Genomic DNA, 16,966 nt, shown 5'->3' with positions numbered 1-16,966 from the left:
CTGGATATGAAAAAACCCCACACCAAATACTTATTGTCAAAAAAGGTGGGTAATCACACACACTCACCCCCCCCCCCCCCCCCAAAGGCTGTTTTTCACACTGTGACGACATTACACTGAAACAGTCCAATATTTTGTATTTTCTAACCATTTCATTCATTCGCTCAAAACAGTCACATTGGTGATTTGAGGTACACAATACTTCCAAGGGTACAAATACATGTATATAAATGACACATGCATATGCATGTTCATATAACCTCCTTTCTGTAATATATGACTGTATAGTGATTGATTGATTGAAACCAGGCTGACACGGGGGCCGACGTCTGATGTTTTTAAACAGACGTAAGCGACTACAATATCTACGGCCGGAAACGTAATCAAATAATTTCAGATTTAAAAAAAAAGAAAGATACATGTATACTGATGACGGAAAGCGATTATTCATTGATTAGTTCACGGTTTAGCAATTTCTGCAGTAAATCGATCGATAGAATATTTTTTCGTGCCTTTGGAGACTGGGTACAGAAAGCGGATGTTGTAAAACACGGACAGTCGGAGACATCGTGTCGACGTCAGCCGCATTGGGATGTAAACATGTCCCAAAAATCAAACGCATCATAGGATCCAACTTCTGGAGGACAAATCTTCTGGTAAGTACATGTATGATATAATATCTTCTTAATCTCAATGAAACTGATTCACATACCTTAAATGACAAGATTGGACGATAAAAATCAACTTGTCTCATCAGAATGGAGTACAACCTGATGTTCAATGTCTCTTTGGTGTAATTTTGAAATTAAATTAAAATTAAAATCTGCATTTTGATTGATAGGAAAAATTTTAATGGTTGGGATGTTGATCAAAAATTGAATTACGTCAGAAAGACCTCAACCGATCATATTCTGACACACAAAAGAAACGCAACACCAAATGTCAATAATTTTGATACTGATAATTTTAATTTTTATGATATTACACATTCCCAAGCAATTCACGGTTGATTGAATTAGGTCAAACCGCTCGCTATCGTGTTCGCGAGACATCTAGCACGTGCACGGATACACACCACAGCATTTCTTACGTCAGATACCCGTTTCTTATCCTTTAGTTGATATAGTCTGATATTGAAAATCGTTTCTCATATTGCGAACAAACTACCGATGCAAGTAAAAGGACAGTGTAATTACTGTTGATCGAAACACCAAAAACGATGTATGGCAAAAGTTCGGAATATCCACAAAAGTACAATTTCTTTTTATAAATGCCTTAGACCGACTGGTACAACTGCCGGGCCGACCGAAGGTTATGACGCCTCAACAGGATCGTTTCATGTGGTTGCACCACTAGCGCTACCATTTTAGAACTGCACAAAAAAATCCTGCAAATACCTGTAAGACACTTCCTAGGGACACGTACTCTCAGAATAAGCTGAGATACTGTGCTAGGGCGTCTCCGCTCCTATGGCACCAAGCCGAGCCGTGTTGCATATAGGAATGCCCCTTGACGTCAGACTTCAGTGGTTGCGACAACATCGTCCAAATGTGTTTCCTGTGCAAGGATGACGTTTTTTTCTGACGAGTCGAGATTCATGCGTTACCGTTCTGATAAACGTCGATGTGTTTTTCGACTTCGCGATAAGTCCATGGTGAAATGTGATAGGTTTGGTGGTGGTAGCGTTATGGTGTGGGAAGGGATCTGTGTAGAGCACGCCAAACCTGCTACGTCATCATTAAAGGTAATTTGGTATCTCAGATACACATTGAAATTGTTCTCTAACCTGTCGTTGCGTTTTTGTCCGCCAACAAAACTTGATTTAGATTTAGTCCCACAGTCCCAATGCGTTAAATCGACGCATTCGAACACGCCAAAATCCACCAGCGGATCTATCCTTCTGGAACATTGTGATGAAAGTATTGTAGAGTGGATTGAAACATACTTTATGATAGACCAATCAGATGGTGTAATTCTTATCAAATCAGCATTGTTTAGCCATCCAATCTTAATCTTAATATAAGTAGCCAATCATTGTTGATCAACCTAAGACCAAGGGGTATAAATAGAGCCCCCCCCCCCCCCCCCCCTCCGGTCATCAGTTAGTCTGTTGGTACTCGAACTCGATTGAGGTCTTTTGACTGGTTGTATTGAGTTGGTATTCAGGACAAGCTTGGGGTTGTGTCGGAAAGCAACAGAATTGTTAGCTAGGCCACTCAGCTCCTTCGCTTGGTGCTTTGTGACTTTAAAATTGTGTCTTGGTGACTTGTATCCGGGGTAGTGTCTCGGTGACTTTCCCAGGTGATAGGACGGTTTAGAGCTTAGGTTAGGTGGCTGCAGACTGTGTCGGGAAACAACAGAATTGTTTGTTATACCACTCAGTCTGTAGCTACTTGAGTTATATTTGTGATTTCTCGCATTGATTAGTCTGATTATTTTTTACTATTAGGCCATGATTTGTTAATGATCATCCAAGTAGGACCAAGGAAAATATTATTTCCGGCTTTAGTCAGTTAGCCTATCCTGGTTTATTTATTAACGTTAATGTTGTTGTTCCTGTTCGTCTGCAACGAAGATAGATACGTGACAGTAAGTGTATTATAATTGATCTTAATTTCTTAGGAAGGAAACTATGTGAACTCATATAAATTTTCTAATCATTTGTTAGGTAAATACATTACAACATCTCAATGCACAAATCAACCGTGTAATGAACTCTGCATCTCCGAATTCGAACAACAACAAATGCTACCGGGAAGGGGGGGGGGGATCATCTTTATTGAACTAGGAAAATTGCAATGGCTACCACCTCTTTAGTCAGGACATTTTTTGTCAAAAGTGATGAGGACTAAATCTAAATTCACTGTGTTATTTAATAAAATAGATGGGTATCTTTTATTAGTTGTAAAAATTGAACAATATACATGTATTGGAATTATATTATGGTATACCGCGTGTCATGATAGTATCAAAACAAATTTCTGACTAGTTGCAGTATTTGGAATTCATTTGATTGAATTTTCTCCTCTTCCAAGATAACATATAAAAAGTATCAATGACTTGTTCTCAAGGAAATCGAAATATCAAAGTATCAAATTCGCTTTTAAGATACAATTCAATTTCAATTTAAAGTTTATCTGTTTAAGTAATAGCGTGGTTGTTTCACCGTGAAGTAGATATTTGAATGAAATACAAAGATCAGTTTCCTAGAACCCGGCGTTGTAGCATAGACCCCCCCCCCCGCATAAAAACGGGCCCGGGATAGATCTTCCCCCATAGGGAGAAAAAGCGCCCCCAGCATATAGTTTCCCCCTATGTACGAAGTCAATATAGATGTTTCCCCTGGGCGGAAACCGGATTTCATCGACCGGAATCTTTTTTCTTCTCATGTAGAAGAATAAATATAGAAGGAAGCAAACCCATACTATTGAAGATTTTAATCAAGGAAATTTGTTATCATTGCTATAAAGAGGTACATGCTATTTTAAAAAGTTGCCAAAAGAAATAAATATGTGCTATTAAATTGTTATAGTTTAATGAAATAGATATGCGCTCATTAATATTAACGATATTCATAAGATAAACGAATAATTTATTTTTTGAGATGTTGAAGTTGGGTTTACACGCTGAAAACTTTTAATTGCATATAGTAAATACAATATGCTTTCCAAAAGACTTTAATGATGGTCAATATCATTAGGATTTTTAGTAAAAATTCGACCAAAAATATACAATTAAAATATCTGAAAAGTAAAATAGATGCACCGTATAAATAAAAGTAATTTTTCCCGTTTATTTAAATTCGAAATTTTAGATTAAGAAAACATCAACTTCTTCCCAACTTCACTATTTCAGATGTTAGATACTAGTAAATAACGGCAAAGACTTTAGATGTCTCAATGAATTTTGATATACATGTACCATTATACGATTTGAATAAATTTCCTTTTTTTTAAAAAGGAAAAAACAAACATAAGATGATGATTGTGATACAAAAGATCCTGCTCAAAATTTAAAAAATAATAAAAATTCCTGGCTCTAGATAAGCAAGAGAATTCTAGTAATAGAACTGGAAACGGATACATAGTTAGAATGTAAGAAGGGGGGAAAGCGTACTGTCATTTAGGGGGAAGTTCTATAATAGGACGGCTTTTCTAAGGGGGGGGGGATTGGGCCCGGGTTAATTCTTCCATGGGGAAATTCTATGCCAGGCCCATCTTTCCGGGGGGAGTGTCTATCCCGGGCCCGTTTTCCGGGGGGAAAGTCTATGCAAGGGAAAATTCTATGCTACAACAACGGGTTCTTGATGTGTTTTTATTACTGTAATAAATGGGATTGACCTTCCATAATTTTCCTTCATTATCGGTTTGTTAGATGACACTCAAAAACACGATAAAACACAATCTGCGAAATTCATAGTCACGGAGCGTTAGTGTGTTTAGTGTATAAAATAGCCATATTTTGCCGTTCATAACATAAGTTTTTTCCCGACCCCCCCCCCCCCTCTGAATTCTTATTCAATCATTATTTCATGTAAGACACCCTTACTGTCCACGCAGTGTTTCATACCCTTCATTATCAAAATTGGTTGTATACTCGAGAATATTTCACTCATATGCCGGTGAAGGGGCTACGAAAATTAGGCCTATGCTCTGCTTTTAGGCCTTTGAACATTTTGAATTCTTTTAAAAGTATATTTCTCCGATATATCTTTTTTCTACTAGATGTTTATTTGTAGAATTTATCTGTAGACTAAAAAAATATTAACAAATATCCATTTCAATTTTCATAGATGTATAAAAAAATTTTACTTAAAAAATCGGAACATTTAGGCATGTTTTATTAGATCTTCATAGCATGCTTCAAATCACAGCAACATCTTTCATTCGCAAACAATCAAAAACCATTTTTAGCATTCCGGGAAAAAAAATCCACGAAAATTCTAATTTTAAATAATGAGCTTATATCGCTCTTTCGATGGTGAAATCATACTTCATTAGGTGTTTTTAACGAACTATTGAATAATATTTTGGAGTAATGAGTTACCTTACATATTGACTGTGTAGCACTATATATCGGATCGTTGTATGTGTACCCCCTGTAAAATCGTAACGATCTTATCGCTCTATTTCAAGACATGTACATACATGCAATATATACAAGTATCATTTTGTAATTCCAGCGACAATGTGGAGATCTCGCCGCTCCAGTTCGTCCTCCACTCATAAGAGACATCAGTTACTGGACAAATTAAACCGAAAGTCGTCAGTGTTCGGAGAACCCCTAGACGACTGCAGGGACCTTGACTTGACCTGCCCTAAATCACAGTCTAGGGCATTTGAGGATTCCACGCGAAGGTTTACCATTTTCTCCATCATACTCGGCGTTATTCTATTTTGTGTGATCTGCTTCTCAATTTACCAAAGAGTTAAGTTTATTCTGTAGTAAATGACTAAAAATGCAGCATGATTGTGTACATCTCGGTAAAAATTCAGTTTGTTGCTTTTAATAAATACTTAAAAAGCACTCTTTGGTCAAACCTCAATTCTATGCTATTGATTTTTGAAAATTATTTCTGTTATCTACACCAATGACGAATTACAAACTCACGGGGAAAAGTAGGGATGGGCTCTAGCTCTACACGAAAGCATGTTTGAATGAAGGAAAAAATATTTTCTCGTAATGACGATAGAATTATCATTTCGAAACACATTTTTTTTTTTACTTATTTATCATAATAGTTATACTGAATCTCGAAAATTATGGGGGGAGGGAGGGGGGGGGGGGGCTCTTGTTATTACGGGGGGAAAATCTCGTCATTACCGTTACGAGAAAATTTTGCTTGACAATGTGCTAATTTTCTCGTAAAATTACGACTTGATTGTCTCGTAATATATTCATGTTCATCTTCTCCCACATCATTACCATTGGCTAATAAACGCTATCTAGAATTTTATATATATACATACTCAATACGTCCAAGGTACATACATGTACAAATATATATGAATATAGTAATGAAATAGAGAAATGAGATAGATGCACACTATTGATTGGGGGTGCACATTAAGGAGGACAGGCTAAGCTATATATATATTCCGTATAAACATACATAATTTTTTTTTCAGTGATTTAATATTTAAAATTATCGTTATTTTACAGAATTATTTTAGTTTGCGAACAAAAGAAAATTTAAAATTATCGTTATTTTACAGAATTATTTTAGTTTGCGAACAAAAGAAAATTATGAAATATGCTAATATATTCTTTTCTCGTCATTTTTCACAATCTTCATTTGTTTTCTACACAATTAAAACATTCTCATTTTTTTTTTTAATGGAAATCATTCAATAGATCTAGTTGCATGTTTTCAAACTTTATGCCACGAAGTTGGGATTTCACGGTCGGAAAAACTTTGATGTCCATTGGCGCCAAATCAGGACTGGACAGTGCATGTTCCACTCTCTCAAGTTCAAGACGATCAAGCTTTGATTCTGCTGTGGCATTATCCTGGTAAGGTCAGGTCAATGTGTGATTTCACGACGAATATCTCAGGAAGCCCCGGAGAGACATTGACTTACTTCAATTTATTACAGTTTACGTAATGGCGACGGTTCTGACGTTTTCCTGGTACGGTCAATATCAAAATACATATGAAATGATAATAAAAAAGCCAGGAAACCGTCAGATATTTCGGACCAGTAGATAATCAGCTAACTCCTAGCAAAGGTGCGTTCCTTGGTGAAAAATCTTTGCTGCTACAGGTGTACTTGAAAAAAATTATCTAGAATTCTATGGAATAGTATTTTGATTTTAGATATAGGAATAGTGTGTCTTGATCTATCCAGTAACTTGTACAACTTTGCATTTAAAAAAACAATATAGTGCCACAAAATTGAGCAGGATAACAATTTTTGCTATTGATACTGAAAAAAAAAAATGATTGGGATAATGCTGTCTGATTTAAACAAAGAATGTCAACAAAAAAACCCAAAAAACAATACAAGCTGTAACTGACAGTAAATAACTTGAAAAATAAAAGAACAAATATTTTCCATATATGTGATTGAATATATGAAAGGTGAAGATAACGAACAGTGATCAATCTCATAACTCCTATAAGCAATACAAAATAGATAGTTGGGCAAACACGGACCCCTGGACACACCAGAGGTGGGATCAGGTGCCTAGGAGGAGTAAGCATCCCCTGTCGACCGGTCACACCCGCCGTGAATCATATATCCTGATCAGGTAAACGAAGTTATCCGTAGTCAAAATCAGTGTGCCAAGAACGGCCTAACAATCGGTATGAAATACGTCAGACAGCATTTGACCCAATGATAGGTTGTATTGACGAACTAGATCGTTATAACGACCATATCATTTGCGAAATGCTGACTTCAGCCGAGACTATTGAAACCCCTGTACCATCAACTTGTTTGTCAGTAGCTTGCCTCGATTTAAAAACTGACTGTACGCAGAACAAACTCTTGCGTATCGAATCATTTGAGATATATAAACACCATATGCAGGTGATAATGGAATATTGCTACATAAATATGGGAAGTTGAACGATGGAAAAGCTGAAATCATCCCGTTTGTCAAACAGTTGAGTTGTCAGTTTGCCGTTAATGTTCAATAAAATATCTAAGTATGAAGCAGAAGTGGACAACTCTGTGGTGTCTTTTATTTCAAGCTCACATGGATATATCGAATCGACATATGAATGAAAGTTATTATTGTTAATAGACAAAATGTAATAATAATAATAATAAATTCTTTTATTTAGACAGGATAGCACAATTAGTATAAAATGACTAGTTTACATTGTGGTCCTGTATAAAACAAATTCACAGACAGATAAGTGAGAGAATAGACAAATAGATAACATAATATGAAATATATATACATGTACATAAAATATACACACGATATCACGGGGGGGGGGGGGATAAACATGTACATCATATCTATATATCACTTATTTGAGCAATAATGCTGCAAATATGCTGATTTAAAAGATGTAATGGAACCACAGCTGATGACAAACTCGGGCAACTGATTCCATAAAATTGTGGAGGATACCTTAAAAGACCGTTTATAATATTCAGTTTTATATTTTGGTAAATATAAAATGCCACTATCGCTACTTCTTGTTGTTCTGGAACCAACTTGGCTGACAAAACTAAAAACGTTCATATATTCTGGTGTCATGTTATTAAGAACCTTAAAAGCAAGCACTAGTTTTCTATATACAAAATAATCATGAACACCTTTTCTGTAATTTAAAATGTATGTCAATAAAAACCCTGTTTTTGGCTGAGCACCAAACTGTGCAACAATAATTAAAATGAGGAAATATAACAGTGTAATAATTTTTCAATAATGCTGCATTTGACATAAAAGTTGCAGACGACGTAAAATGCCTATTTTCTGTGAAAGTTTCTTGCATAAAGAATCAATGTGTACAGATCAGGTTAGACATTCATCTATTTGTACACCAAGAAGTTTGGTCGTTTTAACACTATCTAAAACAATATCTCCTACTTTGATACACACTTTTCTACACTTTGAGAGTTTTTGTGCAGTGTCAATCAACATACATTGTGTTTTCTCTAAATTCATCGTAAGTATATTACTTTCCATCCATTTCATAGAGTTTTAAAGATCATCATGTAACCTTTGCTCAATAACATCAAAAGATTGATGTGAAACATCCTGAGATGTATCTTCTGCATATATAGAGACATTTGAGTGCTTTAGGCATTTAGGATAATCGTTAACAAATAAAATGAAGAACAATCGACCCAATATGGACCCCTGAGGCACCCCTGTTGTAACATCTTTTTCATCTGACAAAACACCTTTCCATCTAACACATTGTGATCTTCCGCTAAGATACATGTAAGACTGAAACCATTTAATTTTTTTTTTTTACAAATACCAAATGATAAAAGCTTGTGTAACAATACCTGGTGGTTTACAGTACCAAAGGCTTTACTAATATCAATAAAAAGAACACCTGTTAATTTGCCACTATCTATATTACTTAACCATTGATCAATAATGTTATGAAGTGCTGTTTCGCAAGAATGCTTTGGTCTAAAACCGGATTGATGTTCCGTTAAAAGATTGTTTTATCCAAATACTCGTAAAATGAGTTAAAAATATGTCTTTCTATAATTTTGCTCACGATTGCTAAAACTGACACGAGTCGATAATTGTTCCCCATAAAATTGTCACCAGATTTAAAAAGAGGGGTAACTCTAGCTTTTTTCCATTCGGATGCAACCACACAACTTTTTATAGACATGTTTAACAGATATGTTAAAATTTTACCAATCACACCTGAGCTAATTTTCAACAGCTTTACAGATATAGCATCTAACCCTTCGAATTTGACATAGCATTTATTTCATTTCTGACAAAATTAATAGAAATATTTGGAATGCTAAAAGACCCCCTAGGCATTAATTGTTCAATTTCAGGCAATGAACTGTCAAATTTCTCTGCATATTTGTGTCAAATGCCGCAAAAGAAGTCGTTAAAAGTATCGGCCATGTCTTTTGTATCTGTAACGGGTTGTCCGTTCATTTCTATGTTGGCGTAGCGGTTGCCGATTTCGTTGGTAAGAATTGTTTTAATTTTTTCCACATGTCTTTTGGTTTTGTATTGGCTTGATTTATTGCGCTTTCCACAAATTCGAGTTTAGCATCGTTAATTTTGTTCACTACCCTGTTTCTTGCGGTCTTATATAATTTCCAGTCGGATTCGTCACGTGACTTTATTGCTCGGGGGTGTAATATATCCCTCTGTCGCATTTCTGAAAAAATATCATCGTTTATCCACTTCTCAGAGTCACTGCGGATACGTCGTTCTTTTATCGGCATATGCTTATCGACAACTGTCATGAACATAGAATGGAAAGATGATCACATGCTATCGATGTCGGGTAATGATTTCAGCGAGTTCCAATCAACAGCATTAAGATCGTTAATAAAATTTCTTTCAATTAGTTTCTTTTGATCTCTATACTTTACATGAATATGGTCAAGTGGTGAAACAGCTTTAAATTTCTTTTAAATGTCGTCGATATATCTAAATGTCTAAATGAAGGCCACAGCAAGATATTTTTTCTTCTCACGTAGAAGTCTTTGAATAAATTCTGCTTCATATGAATATAGACACAGGTCAGATAACAAAGGAGCACAATTCGTGTCCATGGGAATTCCAACAGACTGTTGGAAGACCTGATCACCACAGACCACGAAGATATTGTCAATGAGGAATTCTAGCATATTTTTTTTAATATCAACTTCAGATTACTTGTGCGTGGAATCAGAGTGGTGTTTAACAAAGTAAGTTTTTGGATGACTGATCACTAGATATGAATATATTCAATTAAAATAGAATCAGAGTAAATCTGAAGCAATAAACCCGTCAGATCAGCAGAAAATGTCGATTCATAAATCATTGTCATCCTATCAGTACTCTCCGATGTGCATTGACCTCGGAGGTCACCGGTTCGGGGGGGGGGGGGGGGGGGGGGGGGGGCGAAAGAGAGGCACTGAGCACATGTCAGATAGTAAAGAATTCTTTGAATTTAACATGCCAATCTTATACAAAATTCACTATTAAATTTTCATTTCAGTGGCACATTTGCGTAATTATTACTTTCTTACACTTATAGTACTTCTTGTCATTTATGAAACAATGTAATATTTTAAACAAACGAAACGTGTAGTTACTCACGTCAGTTTCCATCTTTGTATATGACGGTACTGACTAAAACCCTGTCTCGGTCCCGATCTTCGGTCTCGGTCCCGTGACTAAAACCCGGTCTTCGATCCCGGTCACAGATTTTTTTATTCGATAAAAACAGAAATTAACAGAATATTTGAGCCTCATTTCTCGTTAACTTGAGTATGACATCTCATGCCTGCATTCTGATAATTGATTGATCATATTATTTTCTTCTTTCGTAAAATATTATGTGAAAACTCCGGGACCGGTGGGACCGACAAATAAAAACAATGCTAAAAGCATCTCGGTCTCGACATTTTCCCTCAATAGCTGCTTTATCTACCTTTTCATTAAAAAAAATAAGGACGTGAAATTAACAAATAAACTAACTGTAAATCACAAACAAATACGCCGGGATAAATACATATATATTATTTCTCTTCTACATCCTTATCTTCTAATGAAAAGGTAGTGCAACGCCTTCTTTTGGGAGAAAATGTCACCTAGTACTTTGAGTTCTGTTCTGAAGAAAAATGTCGAGACCGGGACCGGCTTTTAGCATTGTTTTTATTTTTCGGTCCCACCGGTCTCGGAGTTTTCACATAATATTTTACGAAAGAAGAAAATAATATGACCAATCAACTATCAGAATGCAGGCATGAGATGTCATACTCAAGTTAACGAGAAATGGGGCTCAAATATTCTGTTAATTTCTGCTTAAATTATCGAATAAAAAAATCTGTGACCGGGACCAAAGACCGGGTTTTAGTCACGGGACCGAGATCGAAGACCGGGATCGAGACCGGGTTTTAGTCAGTACCGTATATGACCTCGGTCTCAACAACCCGATTATGTTAGGCAATCATCGTTCCCATTTCCGTGTATACAACGCAATGGCGGTTTATTCGAAACGCTCATTGTAGGTATGCTTTCAAACAATATTCTCTTGTTTATTTTGCTGATTTTTTCTTCAGATCTTGGGGATTATATTAGTTATACTGATGGGGGTTAATTGATGTATAATTGGATAGTTGAAAAAATGCCGTCGGTTACAGCTTGTATTGCTTTAAAGACAACATAGCCACCCATTTTACGTTGTAAAAATGAAGCTTTCAGAATAGAAAATAAATATCTGTATGCAAATCAAAGGAAGGGCACCTATGTTGTGTGATGCCCTTCAGACAATTCTACGTAAGAAAAATGACTTTAAGTTGTCTGTTGCTGCCGCTGTGCTGTTGTGGAAAATGTTCACTTGTCTCAAGTACACCAGATACTGGATCATGGAGGTGCAACAGATGAAGTATGTACTTCTAGATCAGCTCATTGGACGAATAGGACGTGTCCTAATACGCTCCCATAAAACATTAATTAGCAAGCCAAACACAATGAACAGTGAAAACACGGTTATAAATTTAGTGTAGTTTTAGTGCTAACCTTTTTTCTTGTATATCTTTATCTTCAGCCATCTTATGTAAACCTTTTCGTTTGTTACGAGGAAGGAACATATCATTTTTAGGATGATCTCTCATAAGATGGCTAAAGATAAAGATATACAAGAAAAAACGATATATATATATATATATATATATATATATAAAGCACAGAAATAGCAATGAACTCTTAAATGAACATAACTGCCCTAAGTGAAGAGACAATTAATATAAAACACAGAAAATTTCACTTTATATGGATACCCACTTCCGCCCCTACCCGGGGTTGAACTCACGACCTGCGGAACCAAATCTCCTAGCAGCATGTAACCAGCGCGCTAGACCGCTCGCCCATCTAGGCAAGTCTAGATGGTCGAGCGGTCTAGCGCGCTGGTTACATGCTGCTAGGAGATTTGGTTCCGCAGGTCGTGAGTTCAACCCCGGGTAGGGGCGGAAGTGGGTATCCATATAAAGTGAAATTTTCTGTGCTTTATATATATATATATATGTGTGTGTGTGTGTGTGTAATTACTTGAATGAGGACACTGCAATTTTCTTCCTTCGTGTCAATTATCGCCCCTATCCTAAATATCACAGGATTTGTTCATTGTGGGCCGAAGAGAGGAGTGGGTGGGTGAAAATTTATACCATTATAACTGTTTTCACACATCGATTCTCTATACATGATACACTCCATTCCATAAACCCCGCTAAGCTTTTAAAAGAAAACCATGGTAGATTTCAAATAAGTAAATATCACTATATTGCGATGTCAAATACAATAAACTATAATATCATAGAGATGAATACTACAGACCGGTGACCGAAGGCGGCCGGAGACGGGTGGGAGGCCGTTAATGAAGAAATAGCGATTGCCCCCTTTACACCGGAAGTTGGAGGCGTGCTTATCGATGCGGTCCGAAGCTTCCCCGTGTTAGTGAAGCTCTCAAAAGTGATAGAATGAAGCTTCTCTAGTAAAGCTTACGATGCCAAATTGTTTAATTTATTATGCCGAGTCCGGGTCATCACTACAAAATACCTGCAGTTTCTTTTCATTTCACTTTAATAACGTGTCTTATTTTCAGATCTGATAGACATTTTATGATGTATCGCATTCAATCAGTCGTCGAATAATGGGTGATTATCTCTCATCTATGCTTTTGCCAATAAACTCCGAAACGCTTGCTCCTGAGTTACTGCTTGCACCTTCAATATTGTTTCATATGTGAGGTGAAGTCTGTAAGCTATAATAGAATCTTACTTGATTAGTAAATATCGTAAAATTAATTAAAAACCCTACTTTGGTTTTTGACCTGGAATAGCAAAAATGAAAGTAATGTGACAGATCTAAGCCAGTTTTCAGTTCTTTTTTTTTTAATGACAGCTTATGATAATACGATATGAAATCCGTTATTTCTTATGCTTGATTTTGCTCTTACAGAAGAAATAAGTTTTTTATTATTGGTGACGAAATAAAACATGCCTGTTCGTTTCTTCATTCCGTGATTTTAGTCTTCAATCAACCTTATGGAAATTTCCAGAACGAAGCAACATCATAGACGTTTGTCAAACTTCCGCCAGAGGTCGTTTGCACACAAACCAACAAAAACGCAGAGGACTATGGGTAGTATGAGACGTTTGTATCAACATTCTCATTCTCCAATCGTAACAACTCGGCCATTTCCGTAACCGACAAATAAGTTATTTGTCGGTTACGGAAATGGCCGAGTTGTTACGATTGTCTCATTCTCTTCCACAGAGTTATCGGTCCTAAGGGAGAGAAAGGACCGATAACTCTGTGGAAGAGAATGCAACATTATCTCACTAGAGGGCGGGTTACGCAAGCTTCTAGTGCGAGTGGCGCACGGACTCAATAACGATTTTTTTAAAAATAATTTATTAACAGTTACTGATATGTAAAACCAAAAAAAAAAAAAAAAAAAAAAAAAAAAAAAAAAAAAAATTCACAAATTTTGGTTGAACATGTTTTGTGATGATACAGATCTTGAAAGTAAGTAATATGTCGAAAACTGTCTAATGTCAAATATCGAATGGTCCAGGACTGTTCTGGGAAGTTTGCGCCTTATAACTTTAAAGTTAAAACATTTTACCATTTGGTAGTACACCTGACAATGCCCAAGAAATCAGACCACTGTTTACGATATAGCAGTATTATATGTTTTCGATTATTGCGTTGACGAGAACACACGGTGTATATTCATAATTTTGCACTTAAATTATCGCAGTGGACAAACCCCACCATTATAAACACATTCGCAATGCTGAGTTTCAATTTTGAAATTATTAACAACCGTTCATTTTGTCTTTGGTCAACTATTCGGCATTATGGATTACAATTGCATTCGTAAAATCATTATCTGATTTTCAATACGGAGAAGGAACATTTAATTTGGAACTCCAAGTGACTTCCTAATAATCAAGTTTTATTTACTGTTTCAATAGATATAGAATAACTAATGTATGCAATCATTCAAAAATTGTTTTTGAATTCATTTGAATTAAAGATATCGTTCATTCATATGCGCAACAATTCAAACACGCATTGAAAAGTCCTTCCTCTATGCAGTATTATCCAATTGTGATTTCCCGCGCTTGCACGGGGTTTCATCTAGTATGTCTTAAAAATTACATGAAACCGTTTAATGATTTCATTATTCATTTTCGGCTGGAGTGATATGCCTTTTATGCCATGACGTGTTATAAACTTGAGTACGCCATACTGTCTTGTTACATACAATATTTTTTCGAAGCTTCTCCAAGATACACGAAAAAAGACAATGAAGTTATACCAAGTTCATTTATTTCGCTCACACCATCAATCAGTGGTATATGAGGTACAGTAAATAATAAATGATAATGATAAGTCGTCTTAATGAATCGTGAGTAGAAAAAATATAAATTTAAAAAAAAAACCCAAAAAACAAAAACACAATCTTGAGAGGTATACTATTGCTAAACAGGAGAGATATAAGTTATGGAGGACAGACTGCATCATAACCTTTAGTTATGAAGAAACAGAGATTTTTTTAACGATATAAAACTTGTGTTTGACATAATCTCACTAAACTTTTAAGTTCACTTAAATATATATTCGACTGATTACAAAATCTAGGGTGTAACCCCCCACCCCCTTATACTAGCTAATGATTTGCATTCTGAAATAAATAACCAAAACGTTTCGTAGCGATTTGTCAGAGTTTATTGCTTATTGATTTAATAATTTGATATCCACCTAATACATGTACTATCTCGTTAATTACGATATATTTTCTTATAATAACATTAACGTGATATCGTTTTGTAATTACGAGATCTAATTTATACCAAAATTTAGATGAAAGATATACATTAAAGGGGTCCATGTTGAAATTATTTAGACAGAGTTTTGGGTGAATGACATTAAAATTTATGTTACATGCTTGTTTAGATCTACTTAGACTTTTCAAAAACATTCACCAAGAATAACCAAATAAATAACTAAACACTTCCTCCGAGTACGAAGAGTCCCCGTAAAGTACATATATTTTGCCGGTAATGTAAAAAGAAATCGAAAACAGAGAGCACAGTCTGCGCATTGTGTACACAAGTATTCCGATCTAATAGTATTGGATTTGACAAGAGGCATCGCCAATAAGTACCCCTTCAATATTCATAATCACAATGTCGAATCATTTAGGAATCACTTTTATTTCGCGAAACTTTATTTCCACGATATATCGACTTTTCTCTTGTCGGATATGTCAGCAAAGAGTACGTGTTGCGAATGTGTTTGTTCATCACTACACACACATGTACATGTATATATATACACACACACGAGAACCTCATTTCCGTGAGATAATCTGAACAATTTCACGTGAAAATAAAATTCTTAAGAATGTGAAGTAATATACAATAGTTACTGTCATCTGTACACATGTCTAACGTTATGATGTAATTTTGAATCAGGAAACAAATATCGAAGGATATTCACCGCACCCAGGAGTTAAACTGTACCTGCTGCTAATGAATGCAAACTTCAAAGTTATCTTGAATTCGATGACAGGCAAGTACAACAGGAGGCAGATTCCCACATCTAATTTAAAACTATAGAAACGGACAGATACGTATATATTTAAATAGATTGTAAATATAATACGCACACTCAGAAACCCCACGGACTAAGTATACATCTACGCTTATTAAGAAATACCGATATGATCATTTGTGATGAATAGCCGATAAAATCCAGTTCGGACCGAGCTCTGTAATGTATCACTATGATGGTCATCTGGTGTCGTCCAGAATAGCTGACAGTCGATAGTCAAGTTTTTTGCAAGAAACCTATTTATGACAGTACCACCTTCAATCTGTTGTCTTACACTCGCACACGACAGCGCTCGGGAACAGACGGTCGTTTAACATGAGGAACCCAAACATTCTTCTACAACGCCGTCGTTCGAGCGTTAACACCATCAATGCAGAAGACAACCTTTTGAAACGCAGACGATCCAGCATAGGAATGGCGGGAGAAGACGTGGTGCAGCATTTCAACGTAAGACGGCGTTCCTCGGCTTTGTTGAATGGGCAACCACGAGCATTTCATAAACCAGGCCCAAATCAGAAGAGCTCCAAACTTCAACAACAGCCTAACCAAGGACGCAGGGACTCTCGTGGATCCTTTCAGATTTGCAGAGGGACATGCTGTTCACGTTTGCTGAATATGGGCGAGGAGTTGAACGTTCCCATACACGCTGGCTTCGGGCGTTGCTGCAGGCGAGTCTCCAGACAGC

Source organism: Ostrea edulis, chromosome 5, assembly GCF_947568905.1.
Source record: "Ostrea edulis chromosome 5, xbOstEdul1.1, whole genome shotgun sequence".
Classification (NCBI taxonomy): domain Eukaryota; kingdom Metazoa; phylum Mollusca; class Bivalvia; order Ostreida; family Ostreidae; genus Ostrea; species Ostrea edulis.
This window is presented reverse-complemented; position numbering follows the sequence as displayed.